The sequence below is a fragment of the Meriones unguiculatus genome, chromosome 4 (assembly GCF_030254825.1).
Source record: "Meriones unguiculatus strain TT.TT164.6M chromosome 4, Bangor_MerUng_6.1, whole genome shotgun sequence".
Lineage (NCBI taxonomy): Eukaryota > Metazoa > Chordata > Mammalia > Rodentia > Muridae > Meriones > Meriones unguiculatus.
Genome location: NC_083352.1, coordinates 129,308,701 through 129,322,153, shown reverse-complemented (window position 1 = coordinate 129,322,153; position 13,453 = coordinate 129,308,701).

The window sequence follows — 13,453 nt, the reverse complement described above, 5'->3', positions numbered from 1 at the left end:
AGTAGTAACTTTCGATTTCATTTTCTGTGCTAGATTGCCAGTATTTCATTTTCTACTGCACAGAAGAAAATCCTCTCTTTTCTAGAACCTAAAAGGCTGTGCAAATGACAAACTTGTAGCTCCAAGTACCTTCCTCATGGGGCATAGAATTCACATCAAGACCCTTTAGGTTTTCAGAACCCCAAGGCTGCAATCTCACCTCCTCCAATGGAGTGGGTGCCTTGGAATTTGCCACTCTTATGGGACATGGACTTCATTCTAACTCACTGCAAGTTTTCAGGGACCAATAGTTGCAATTCACTCCCTCCACTTGAAAAAATGAGGCATGTTGTGGGCTCACCACCGTATTAAGCTCGAGTGTGTTTCTGCTTGCAGTGTGGCAGAAATCTGTCTGTACTGGGAGAAACAGATGGAATGTGCCCGCTGCACATCCTGTTGCAACCTGGGGTGCGAAGGATTCTGGGTAAAGTAATAGCCCAGGCATTAAGCAAGAATGCTAAGGCCTCTGAGTGAAGTCGTTGGCCAGGCGCAAAGGCCTCTGGGTAAAACAGTTGGTGGTCGTTTCTGCAGCTTGGAATTCAAGGCTTCAGGGTGGATCCCAGCTTGCGGGAAGCTGAGGCATTATTGCTGCCACAGGTGAAAAGGGGTTAAATGTAGTAAATATTAAAAATGTTTAACTTTTAACTGAATATAGGAAAGGTCAGAGTTTGGGGAACTGGTTCATTTCTTTAATCCTAGCACTCCGGGGGATGCTATAGGTCAGTCAGCCAAGGCTACGTGGAGAAAACAAAACAGAACAAAACAAATGAACAAATTAGCAAGGCTAAAATGCTTGTCTTAAAAACAACCAAAATGTAACAAAGTTAAAATGTTTAAATATTTCCTCCTTGATACAAATACTCATTGCGTGGGTGTTTCATTTTTGTATATACCTAAACTTTATAGCTATGTTAGATTGCTTGATTCAGTCAGCTAAGACCTTTGTTTTGGTTAGGCTATGAAATAGCCCCACAGATTCATGTTTAAATCCATGAGGGGTCCCTTCCCTAGCTAATGTTGCTTCTTATTAATTCTTCTATCATATATTACATCTCAGCCTCATTTTTACGTCCTTCCTCTTCTCCAGATTCTCCTCCATCCACTACACACCCCTGATCCACTCTTGCTCCGTTTCCCTTTAGGAAAGGGCAGGCCTCCTAGGGATATCAGCCAGATATGGCATATTAAATTGCAATAAGACTAGGCTCTTTCCTCATATTAAGGAGGAATAAACAATCCAATAGGAGAGAAAGAGTCCTGAAAGCAGGCCAATAGCCAGATACATCCCATGCTCCCACTGCTAGGAGTCCTACAAGAAAATCAAGCTACACAACCATTACATATACGCAGAGGGCCTAGGTCAGACCCCTACAGGCTCCTTGATTTGTGAGTTTTGTCTCTAAAAGCCCCTATAAACTCAGGTTTTTCTTGTGGTATCCTTGACTACTCTGGAGCCTCCAATCCTTCCTCCCCCTCCTCTGCAAGATTTCCTGGGCTCTGGCTTATGTTTGGCTTTGGGTTTCTGCATTTATTTCCACCAGTTACTGATTGAAGCCTCTATGGTTATCATTATGCTAGTCTAGGGTCTATGAATAAAGCAGAGTATTAGTAGGAATAATTACATTGACTTTGGGGGGAGGATTCTCTTTGGTTCTATCATATGTCTCTGGCCTGAGGAGCCGCTGGTTCCTGGCTCTTTAGGCAATTTTAGTGGTGAACTCCATTTGCTAGCATTGGTCTCAAGCTGGACCAGTGATTTGTGAGACACTGCCACAATTTCTTGTCACCTTTACTGCAGCACATCTTGCAGGACAAATTGTAGCTAGAAGGTTCTGTGGCTGGGATAGTATCCCTATCCTTCCACCAGAAGCCTTGTCTGGTTACAGAAAGTGGCCAGTTCAGGCTCAGTATCCCCCATTACTAGAAGTCTTACCTAGGGTCACTCTCAAGAATCCCGAGATTTTGCCTTGCACTAAGTTTCTTGTTCTTGCTAAGAATTATCTCCAAATACCAGTCTTTCCCAGTACACTCACTACCCTGCCACCATCTGATCCCTATTGTCCTTGTTTCCACCTGCCTTCCGTCCAGCTGCTATGTCTATTCTGTCTTCCTTACCCAGGGAGATTCATGCATTTTTCTCTTGAGCCCTCTTTTTTTTTTCTTACTCTATCTAGTCTGTAGATTATAGCATGGTTACCCTTTACTTTACTGCTAATGTCCACTTATAAGTGAGCACATACCATGTTTGTCTTTCTGGGTCTGGGTTACTCACTTGGGATGACTTTTTTTCTACTTCTAGCCACTTTTTTTTCCTGCAAATTTCATGATGTTATTTTTTTTTAAACAATAGAGTTAATACCCCACTGTATATAGGTACCACATTTTCATTATCTTGTGTTCAATTGAGGGGCATCCAAGTTGTTTTCAGTTTCTGGCTACTATGAATGAAGCTGTTACAAATATTGAGCACATATTCTTATGGAAGGATGGAGAATCCTTTGGGAATATTCCTAGGCATGATATAGCTGGGTCTTGAGGTATATGGGTGCCCATGTTGATTTTCAAAGTGGCTATACAGGTTTGCACTCCAATCAGAAATAGTGGCATGTTCCCTTGCTCTGCTTCCTTGCTAGCATGAACTGTAAGTTATGTTTTTGATTGTCACATTCTGACAGGATGTATAAGAGGGAATCTTAGTGTCCTTTTGACTTGCATTTCCCAGATGGCTAAGGATGTTGAATATATCTTCAAAGGCTTCTCAGTCATTAGATATTCTTCTATTGGGAATTCTGTGTTAGGTTTGTACCCATTTTTGAATTGGATTTAGCCTGTTGATGTATAGTTTTTTGAATTATTCATATTTTGCATATTTATTAATTGTTTCACTGTTCATTTTAATTCACAATCACAACCCCACTCCCTCTACTCTTGCAGGTCCCACTCACCCACTGCCTTTTCCCATACTCTCCCCTCTGAGTACAAACTCACTCTGGTACATCAACTTGCATCAGACTAAGTGTCTCACTTGGTTTTCGCTGAGGCAAGAAAAGGCAGCCCTGTTAGGGAAAAGCGATGCAAAAGATGGCAACAGAGTCCAAGTCAGAAAGAGCCCCTGCTTCAGTTGTTAAGGGACCCTCTTGATTATCAAGCTTCATATGTAGGGGGCCTAGGACCAGTCCATGCATGTTCTTAGGTAGTTCAATCTCTATGAGGCCCCTTGGTCCCAAGTTAGTTGGCTATGTAGGTCACTTGTAGGATCCTTGAACCATTCATCTCCCTCAATCATTTCCCCAATTCTTATGCAAAACTCCGTCAGTTTCGCCTAACATTTGGATGTGGATCTCTGCATCTGTTTCCATCAGCTTTGGGATGACGCCTCTCAGAGGACAGTTATGCTATGCTCCTGTATGCAACTAGGGCAGAATATCATTATTAGTGTCAGGGGTTGGCTTGCTCTGTCATGGAATGGGTCTCAAGCTGGACCAATCTTTGATTGGCCATATCATCAATTCCTCCATTTTTTGTCCCTAAACCTTTTATAGGTAAGGCAATTTTGGGACAATGGTTTTGTGGGTGGATTGTTGTTCCCACCCCTCCATTGGAAGTCTTGCCTGGATACAAGAGGTGGCCCTCAGGTTATTTAGTCTGTTGATGTAGACTAGTTTATTGAATTATTTATATATTTTACAAATTAGTCCTCTTTCAGATGTGAGGTTTGTGGAAATCTTTCCCATTGTGTAGGCTGTAATTTTGTGCTATTTATGGTGACCTTTGCCTTACAGAAGTTTCTCAGTTTCATAAGGTATGGTTTATTATCAGTCTTAGTGCCTGCATTTTTGGTGTTCCTTTCAGGGAGTTACCTCTAGTGCTAATGCTTTTAAAGCTATGCCTGGCTTTCCATTCTATCAGGTTTGGTGTATCTGGTTTTATGTTGAGGTCTTTAATCCACTTGAACTTGAGTTTGGGCAGAGTGATAAATATATATCCATTTGCATTCTTATACATGCTGACATCCAGTTAAGGTAGCAACATTTGTTGCAGATGCTTGCTTTCTTTTTTCCACTGTATAATTTTGGGTTCTTATTAAACACACACACACACACACACACACACACACACACACACACACACAGTTGTCCATAGCTCTGTGGATTGGTATCTTGGTCTTCAATTTGATTCTATTTATCAGACCTTTTTTTTTTTTATTCCAAATCGATGCAGCTTTTATTATTACAGTTTTGTAGTAGAAATTGAAATCATGTGTAGTGATACCTCTAGAAGTTCTTTTGTACAAGATTGTTTTAGGTATCCTGGGTTATTTTTTTTTTCATATGAATTTGAATATTGTTCTTTCAAGGTCTTTAAAGAATTGTGTTGCAGTTTTAATGAGGATCACATTGAATGTGTAGATTGCTTTTGGTAATATGGCCATTTTTACTGCTAATGCTACAGATCCGTGAGCATGGGAGATCTTGCCATTTTCTGATATCTTTTCTAATTTTGTTCCTCAAAGATGGGGCACAAATGCTAAGAAATTAAGATGTTGTCTTGATGGATTTTTCTTTTGATGACTTTTCTCTTTTGATTCATATTGGATTGAACCCAATTTTGTTAGATATTAAAAAAGCTACGCCAGCTTTATTCTTGGATCCATATATCTTTGAAAGACTTTTTTCAACCCTTTACTCTGAGGTAATGTCTATCTTCGATGTTGAGGTGTGTTTCTTTTGTTGTTGTTGTTGTTTTGTTTTTGTGACAGACTTACCCTGTGTTTCTCTGGCTGTCCTGGTCACGATTTGTAGACCAGGCTGGCTGTGAATTCACAAAGCCCTGCCTACCTCTGCTTCCCTGAGTGCTGTGATTACAGGCATGCACCACCATGCCCAGCTGAGCTGTGTTTCTTGTATGCAGCAGATGGAGTGGAGAATTCTGTTTTGGTATTCATTGTGTTAGCCTGTCTCTTTTTTTATTACATCAATTAATTAATTAACTTTACATCTGGATATCAGCTTTCCCTCCCTTCATTCCTCCCAGTCTTTTCCTCTCACCTCAGCTCCTCTCCCACACGACTTCTCCCTTGCTCTTCAAAGGTAAGGCCTTTCTTGAATATCAGCCTGTCTTGGCCTATCAAATTCAGGTAGAGCTGGCATATCTTCTCCTACTGAAGCCTAACAAGGCAGCCCAGTTACTAGAAAGGGATTCAAAGGCAGGCAACATAATCAGAGACAACCTCTGCTCCAGTTGTTAAGGGAACCACATGAAGATCAAGCTGTACATCAGTTATATATTTGTATGGTACCTATATCTGTCTTATTCATGCTCTTTAGTTGGTGGTTCAGATTCTGTGAGCCTCTATGGGCCCCAGTTAGTTACTTTTTAGCTTTTATTGTGGTGTCATTACCTCTCTGGCTCCCTCAATCCATCATTTTCTCCTACACAAGATTCCCTGGGCTTCACCAACACCTTGGCTGTTTTCATCATGTCTGCATCTGTTTTAATCATCTGCTTAGAGGTGAAGCCTCTCAGAGGACAGTTATGCTAGGCTCCTGTCTGCAGCTATAGCAGAATACCATTAATAGTGTCAAGGGATAGCTCTCTTTCATGGGATGGGTCTCAGTAACTGGTTGGCCCATTTCATCAATTTCTACTCTATCTCTGCACCTTTCAGAGGCAGGAAAAATTTTCTGTCAAAGATTTTGTTGGGTGAGTTGTCCCCATCCCTCTGTTGGAAGTCAGGCCTGGTTACATAATGTGGCTAGTTCCAGTTTCATATCCCTTGCTGCTAGGAGTCTTACCTGGGTTCACCCTCATAGATTTCTTAGTGTTTCCCTTGTGGTGGGTTTCTGGCTCATCTCAGCACTGCAACTCCATACAGATTTCAGTTTTCTTACCCAGTTCTTTTTTTTTTAGTCCTCCTCACACTTGATCCATTCTATGTTCCTCCTCACTCTGTCTCCTACCCAGTTTCCTCCCTCCATGTACCTCAGATATCTACTTTATTTTTCCTTCTGAGTGAGACTTAAGTATTCTCCCTGGGAAGTGTTTGTTGCTTCTCATGTTTGAGTCTCTGAATTGTAATATGGTTATCCTGTATCTTATGGCTAAAATTCAAGTATAAGTGAGCACATACCATTTGTGTCTTTCTGGGTCTGTGCTACTTCACTCAGGATATTTTTTTGTTCCATCCATTTGCCTGAAAATTTTATGGTGTCCTTGTTTTTAATAGCTGAGTAGTATTCCATTGTGTAAATGTAGCAATATTTTCTTTATCCATTCTTTGGTTGAAGGACATCTAGGTTGTTTCCAGTTTCTGGCTATTATGAATAAAGCATCTATAAACATATTTAAGCAAGTGTTCTTATGGTATGGTGGGACATCTTTTAGGTATATGCCCAAGCATAGCATAGCTGGGTTTTGAGATAGATCTATTCCCAAATTGATTTCCACAGTGGTTGTACAAGTTTACACACCCACCAATAATGGAGGAGTGCTCCCCTTGCTTGGCATACTTGTCAGTATGTGCTGTCACTTGAATTTTTGATCTCAGGCATTCTGATAGGTGTAAAATGGAATCTCAGTGTTGTTTCAATTTGCATTGCCCTGGTGACAAGGGATGTTGAACATTTCTTTAAGTGCTTCTTGGCCATTAGAGATTTCTTTGTTTGGAATTCTCCATGTATCTCTGTACCCCATTTTTAATTGGGTAATTTGGTTTGTTGGTGACTAATTCCTTGTGTTCTTTATATATTTTGGATATTAGCCCTCTATTCAATGTAGGGTTGGAGAAGATCTTTTCCCATTCTGTACACTGCTGTTTTTGTCCTATTGACATTGTCTTTTTCCCTAGAAAACCTTTTTAATTTCATGGGGTTCTATTTATTAATTGTTGATCTTGGTGCATGAGCTTTTGGTGTTATGTTCAGGAAGTGGTCTACTGGCCAATATGTTCAATATGTTCTCTGCTTCCTCTTCTATTAGATTTAATGTATCCAGCTTTATGTTGATGTTCTTTGATTCAGTTGGACTTGAGTTTTGTGCAGGTTAATAAATATGAATCCATTTGTCTTCTTTTACATGCAGACATACAATTAGACCAGAAACATTTTTTTTAATATATTATCTTTGTTCCATTGTATGGTTTTGGCTTCTTTGTCAAAAATCAAGTGTCCATAGGTGTATATGGGTTTAGTTTTGGGTCTTTGATTAGATTTCATTGATCACTGTGTCTTCTCTCATGCCAGTATTATGCAGTTTTCATTACTAATACTCTGTAGTACAGCTTTTAATCAGGGGCGCTGATACCTCCAGAAGTTCTTTTATTGTACAGGATTATATTAACTATTATTTTTTTTGTTTTTCCATATGAAGTTGAGTATTGATCTTTCAATGTATGTAAATAATTGTGTTTGAATTTTGATGGGAAGTGTGTCAAAGCTATGGATTGCTTTTTATAAAATGGTCATTTTTACTACATTGATCCTACAGATCCATGAGGATGGAAGATTTTTCCAATCTGGTATCTTCTGGCATCTTCTTCAACTTCTTTCATCAAATATTTGAAATTCTTATCACATAGATGTTTTCCCCATGCTTATTTAGAGTTAAATGAAGGGTTTTTAAAAATATTATTTGTGGCTATTGCAAAAGGAGTTGCTTCCGTAATTTTTTTCTCAGCCAGTTTTTCATTTGTATACAGGATGGTTACTGATTTTTTTTTTTTTAGTTAATTTTGTATCTTGACACATTGCTGAAGACGTTTATCTGCTGTAAGAATTTTGTGGTAGAATTATTGGGGTCACTTATCTACACTATCATATCATCTGGGAATAGCAGTAATTTCTCTTCTTCCTTTCCAATTTGTATCTGCTTGATATCCTTTAGTTGTCTTACTGCTCTCGGGAGAACTTCAAGTACTATATTGGATAGATATATAGTGGGTGTACAGTATTGTCTTTTCCCTGATATTAGTGGTACTGTTTTATGTTTTTCTCCATTTAAATTGATGTTAGCTATTGGCTTGCTGTATAATGCCTTTATTGTGTTTATGCATGTGCCCTGTATCTCTGATCTTTCCAAGATTTTTTCCTTTATTTTTCTATTAACTTTAAAACCTTATTGTAGCCCATCTCTTTTCCCTTTACAGTGCCACCGTTTCTTCCTTCTCCTTTTTCCCATCCACCCCATCTCTTCAAGTTGCACCAGGACAGAATGTGTCCTTTTCTAGTGTGGCCTAGAAAGGCAGATCCACTAGAGAGAAGTTATCAAAAGGCTGGCAAGTGAGTCTATGTCTAGTGTAGTCCCCAGTTCCCTTTTTAGAGGACCCACATGAAGCCTAAGCTGCCCATCTGCTACAACTTTGTAGGGGGCCTAGGTCCAGTTAGTGCATGGTCCTTGGTTGATGCTTCAGCCTCAGCAAGCCAATATGTGTTAGTATAATGTTTTTTTTTTTTAATGTATACACCTGACCATTGTTCATTTAAATACTGATTTCTCCCCCACCCCACCCCCAACTCTCTGGTTTCAATCCGGATATTGCATTGTGAGACTCATTCTAAGCATCCTGTCTCAACTCTTGTGTAAACAGATCAAAATAAAGCAACTAGATACAATGTTGTGCAATGGGAGGAGCCAGAGGACAGGAAAGAGGGACCGAGCTAGAAGGCAGGAGGTGAGTGGGAGGAGAAGGAGAGCGAGGAGAGCAGAGCTGGAGGAGAGATCTTGGAGGACATGGAGCATGAACCAGACCTAAGATTTCACAAAAAGCAAGTATAATGTGGGAAATCTAAATGTTAGGAAACTGAGGGCTTGGAGGTTTAGGAGGGAGTAAATATTGCCCAGCACTGTGTTCTAGGTTGACTAAAAACCCAGTCTCTGTGTGGTGATTTGGTTGTACAGCTGCTGAGGATTAACAGCAGCATTACTAGAAGATAAAACAATAGTAAATTTTAATAACCGCTTACAACAAATATGCACCCTGGTTGGTTGGCTATGTTGGTCTTCTTATGGAGCTCCTGTCGCCTCCAGGTCCTGTCACCTCCAGGTTCTTTTCTCTTTCCTCCAACTTTTCTACAAGACTCCCTATGCATCACCCAATGTTTGGCTGTAAGTCTCAGCATCTGTTTTGAGATACTGCTGGATAGAGCCTCTCAGAGGACAACACTGACAGGCTTCTATCTGCAAGACTAGCAGAGTATCATTCATAAGTGTCAGGGGTTAGCACTTTCTTATTGTGTGGCTCTTTAGTTGGGCAGGCAATGGGTTGGGCCATCTCTGCTCTATCTTTATCTCTATCTTTATCTATCTCTATCTCTGCACGACTTGTAGGCATGGTAAATTTGGGGTCAAGGTTTTTGTGGGTGCATTGGTGTTCCCCTCCCTATGTTTGACTAGTCTAGTTATAAGGTAAGGTTCCTGCTCCTGCTACTAGGAGTTTCTGTTTGAGTCCCCCTCATATCCTCCCCTGAGCTTGTCCTGACTTAGATCTCTAGTTTGTCATAGAGATAGCACTACCCTCAGTTTCTTTTTATCTACAGGCCTTCTGTCCTCTTGTCTTCTCTCTTCCCATGTCTGATATCCACCCTCTTAACTCTCTGAAGTCCTTCTCTTACCTTGTTCCCTGTCTTCAGCCACTACGTCTGTCTATTCTATCTCCCCTTCCAACTGAGATTTATGCATCCACCCTGGATCCTCCATTTTGCTTATCTTCTTTGGGTCTGTGACTCATAGCATACATATCCTGTACTATATGGATAAAATCTACTTATAAGTGAGTACATTGTCTTTCTGGGTCTAGGTTACCTCACTTAGGACTTTTAACATAAAAGGGTGTTTGTCAAAGGCTTCTACAACATCTAATGAGATGATCATGTTTTTTTTTTCCTTTCAGTTTATGTGGTAGATTACATTGATGGATTTTCAGATGAATCCCTGAATCCCTGGATGAAACACACTTGATTATGGTGTATGGTTTGACGTCTTCTTGAATTTGTTTTGTGAGTATTTCATTGAATATTTTTGAATTAATGTTCCTAAGGGAAATTGCTCTGAAATTCTCTTTCTTTGTTGAGTCTTTGTGTGATTTAGGTATCAGGGGGCCTCTGGCCTCATAAAATGAGTTTAGCAATGTTACTTCTATTTCTATTTTGTATGATAACTTGAGAAGTATTGGTGTTCTTCTTTGACAGTCTGGTAAGATTCAGCACTGAAACGAGATTTTTATGGTTAGGATATTTTTAATGACTGCTTATATTTCCTTAAAAGTTATAGGTCCAAAAATATTTAAAGCAAAAAAATAGTTATAAGGCCATTAAAATTGTTTACATGATCTTGATTTAATATTGCTAAGTGGTATCTATCAAAAAAATCATCCATTTCATTTAGATTTTCCAATTTTAAGGAGTACAGGTTTTTGAAGTAAGACTTAATGGTTCTTTGGATTTCCTCAGTAGCTGTTCTTATGTTTCCCCTTTCATTTTTTATTTTGTTAACTTGGATATTCTCTCTTTGTGTTCTATTTAGTTTACCAAGGGTTTCTATGTCTTATTGATTTTCTCAAATTACCCTCACTTGGTTTTGATGATTTTTTTATATTATTCTCTTTGTTCCTAATTTATTGATTTCAGTCCTGAAATCGATCATTTTTGGCAGTCTATTCCCCTTGGGTGTTTTTGTTTCTTTTTATTGTAGAACTTTGAAGTGTGTTATTAAGTTGCTAGTATGAGATTTCTTCATGAAAGTAATTAGTGCTATGAACTTTTCTCTTAACACAGCTTTCATTGTGACTTGTAGTCTGGGTACATTATGCCTTCATCTTCATTGGAAGTCTTTAATTCATTTATTTCTTCCTTGATCCAGTTGTCATTGAGTAAAGAGTTGTTCAGTTTCCATGAGTTTTTAGGCTTTCTGTTGTTTCTGTAGCACTTGACATCCAGCTTAATCCATCATGGTCTGATAAGTTACCAGGTGTTATTTCAGTTTTCTTGTATCTGTTGAGGCTTGCTTTATGACACAGTGTATGACCAATTTTAGGCAACCTTCCATAAGGTGCTGAGAAAAAAAATAATTCTTTTATATTTAGGTGAAAAGTTCTGTAGATATATGTTAGTTCTGTTTGATTCATAACACCTGTTGGTTTCATTATTCCTGTTTAGTTTCTGTCATGATGGCCTGTCCGTTGGTGAGAATGGAATGTTGAAGTCTCAACTATTAATGTGTGAGGCTCAATGTGTAATTTAACCTTAAGTAAAGTTTCTTTTATGAATGTGGATGCCTTTGCATTTGGGGCAGTGATATTTCACCAAATGTCATCTAGTTGGATTTGTTCTTGGAAAACCTTTTTACAGCACTTTATTCTTAGGTAATATCTATCTTTGTCACTGAGGTATGTTTCTTGTATGCAGCAGAAAGTTGGATCCTGTTTTCATATCCATTTTGTTAGCCTGAGTCTTTTTATTGGGGAATCCATTGATGTTGAGAGATATTAATGACAAATGATTGTTAATCCCTGTTATTTTGATGTTGGCAGTTTAGTGTGTTTGTGTTTGAGTGTGAGAGCATGTGAGTGTCTCCTTTATGTGTGTATGTTCTCTTCTTTTGTTTTTGTTGGTGTAGCAATTTTTTACAGTTTATTCACTTTGTATCCCAGCTGTATCCCCTTCCTTAATCCCCTCCCAATTCTACCCTCCCTCCTTTTTCTACTCCCATTCCCTTCCCTCAGTCCAGTATTAAGAGAGGTCTACTTCCCTTCCATCTAACTCTAGCCTATCAGGTCTCATCAGGACTGGCTTCATTGTCTTCTTCTGTGGCCTGGTACAGCAGCACTCTTCCCAGGGGGAGGTAATCAAGGAGCTCATGTCAAAGACAGCACCTGTTCCATTACTAGGGAACCCACTTGGAGACTGAGCTGCCATGGGCTACATCTGAACAAGAGGTCTAGGTTATCTCCATTCATGGTTCTTGATTGGAGTATCCATCTTTGCAAAAGTCCCTGGGTCCAGATTTTTTGGTTCTTTTGACAGTGGAAGCAGAGTTACTTGGAATTTTTACTTTGCAGCTATTCAGTACTCTTTTTGTTGTTCTGTTCATTTAGTGTTTGTTATTTAGTGGTAGAATTTCCTTTTCTGACCCAATTAATTTGGTTTTCTATAAGCTTCTTTTATGTTTATAAGCATATCTTCCTTTAGGTTGTGGAATTATGTTATGATTGTGTTGAAAATATTTTCTGGGCTTGGAGTCTGGAATCTTCTAATTGTATTATTGCCATGTTTGTTCATTTTATATGGTTTCCTTTTCCAGAATTCCTTCAGTTTGTGTTTTATTTATTGCTTCTAGATCCATCTGCAGGTCTTGAACACTTTTATTCATTTCTTTCACCTATTAGATTATATTTTCCTGTATTTCTTTAGGGGATTTATGAATTTCCTCTTTAAAGCCCTCTATCATCTTGACAAAGTTAGCGTTAAGGTCATCCTCTTGTGCTTTGGCTGTGTTAGTGTATCAAGGGCTTGCTGTAGTAGAACAGATGGATTCTGGTGGTTCCGTATTGTCCTGGATCTTGACGACTTTGTTCTTTTTTTTATTTTTTTATTTTTTTATTTATTTATTTTTCAATGCAGTTTATTCAGGAACCTTGAACAATCTTCTGACCCTGGGGAAAGCCAGCCCACAGCTTAAATAGCCTCTGGGTAGCCAACCCAGGCGTGCCACGTGGGCAATGCAGATAGGTCCACATACATGGAAGCAAGCCAGATCCTCAGCCTTAGCCAAATGTGGAATTGTTCGTGACAGAGAGCACTCACCATTGGGAAGGTGGAAGGCAGAAACCAGCTCCATCTTTAAGGCACAGCATTCCGCAGCTCTCTACAGTTCCCCCTTTTTGTTTTAGACTCATCAGGCAAGGTCAGATCTCTGATATTAGAAATAAATTGGGACTTTGTACAGATGTTCATTTAGGTGTCATCCACCCAAAGAGCATCAGACCCGTCCGATACCTTTTTCTCAGAGGCGGGACCTGGGGCATCAACCCGCATGCAATCAGACATGCTCTTCTCTGGGTCCAAAGCAGCTGACCCTGAGTGCAGTGCTTAGCCTCGCATCCTGAGCATAACATTTTAGCTTTTTATGGTATCCAACCATGCTTGGGGAGAATGTCCTGCTTCAATGGCTGTAAAGGCCTGAATGATCATGGCTGCATCACACTGTTGTGAGACTCTAATCTTGCATATATACCACAGGCAAACCAAGGTGACCAACACCAGAAGGCCTGCTAACGCTCCCATGCCCGCCCATTCCTTCAGATGATTCATGGCTGCAGCAATCCATGTTGATAATCCTGTGGCTAGTCCTGCGTCCACTCTGGTAGAATTTACTGTGACAATGGCCACTCTCAGCTGCTCCATCGTAGTATCGAATTCTC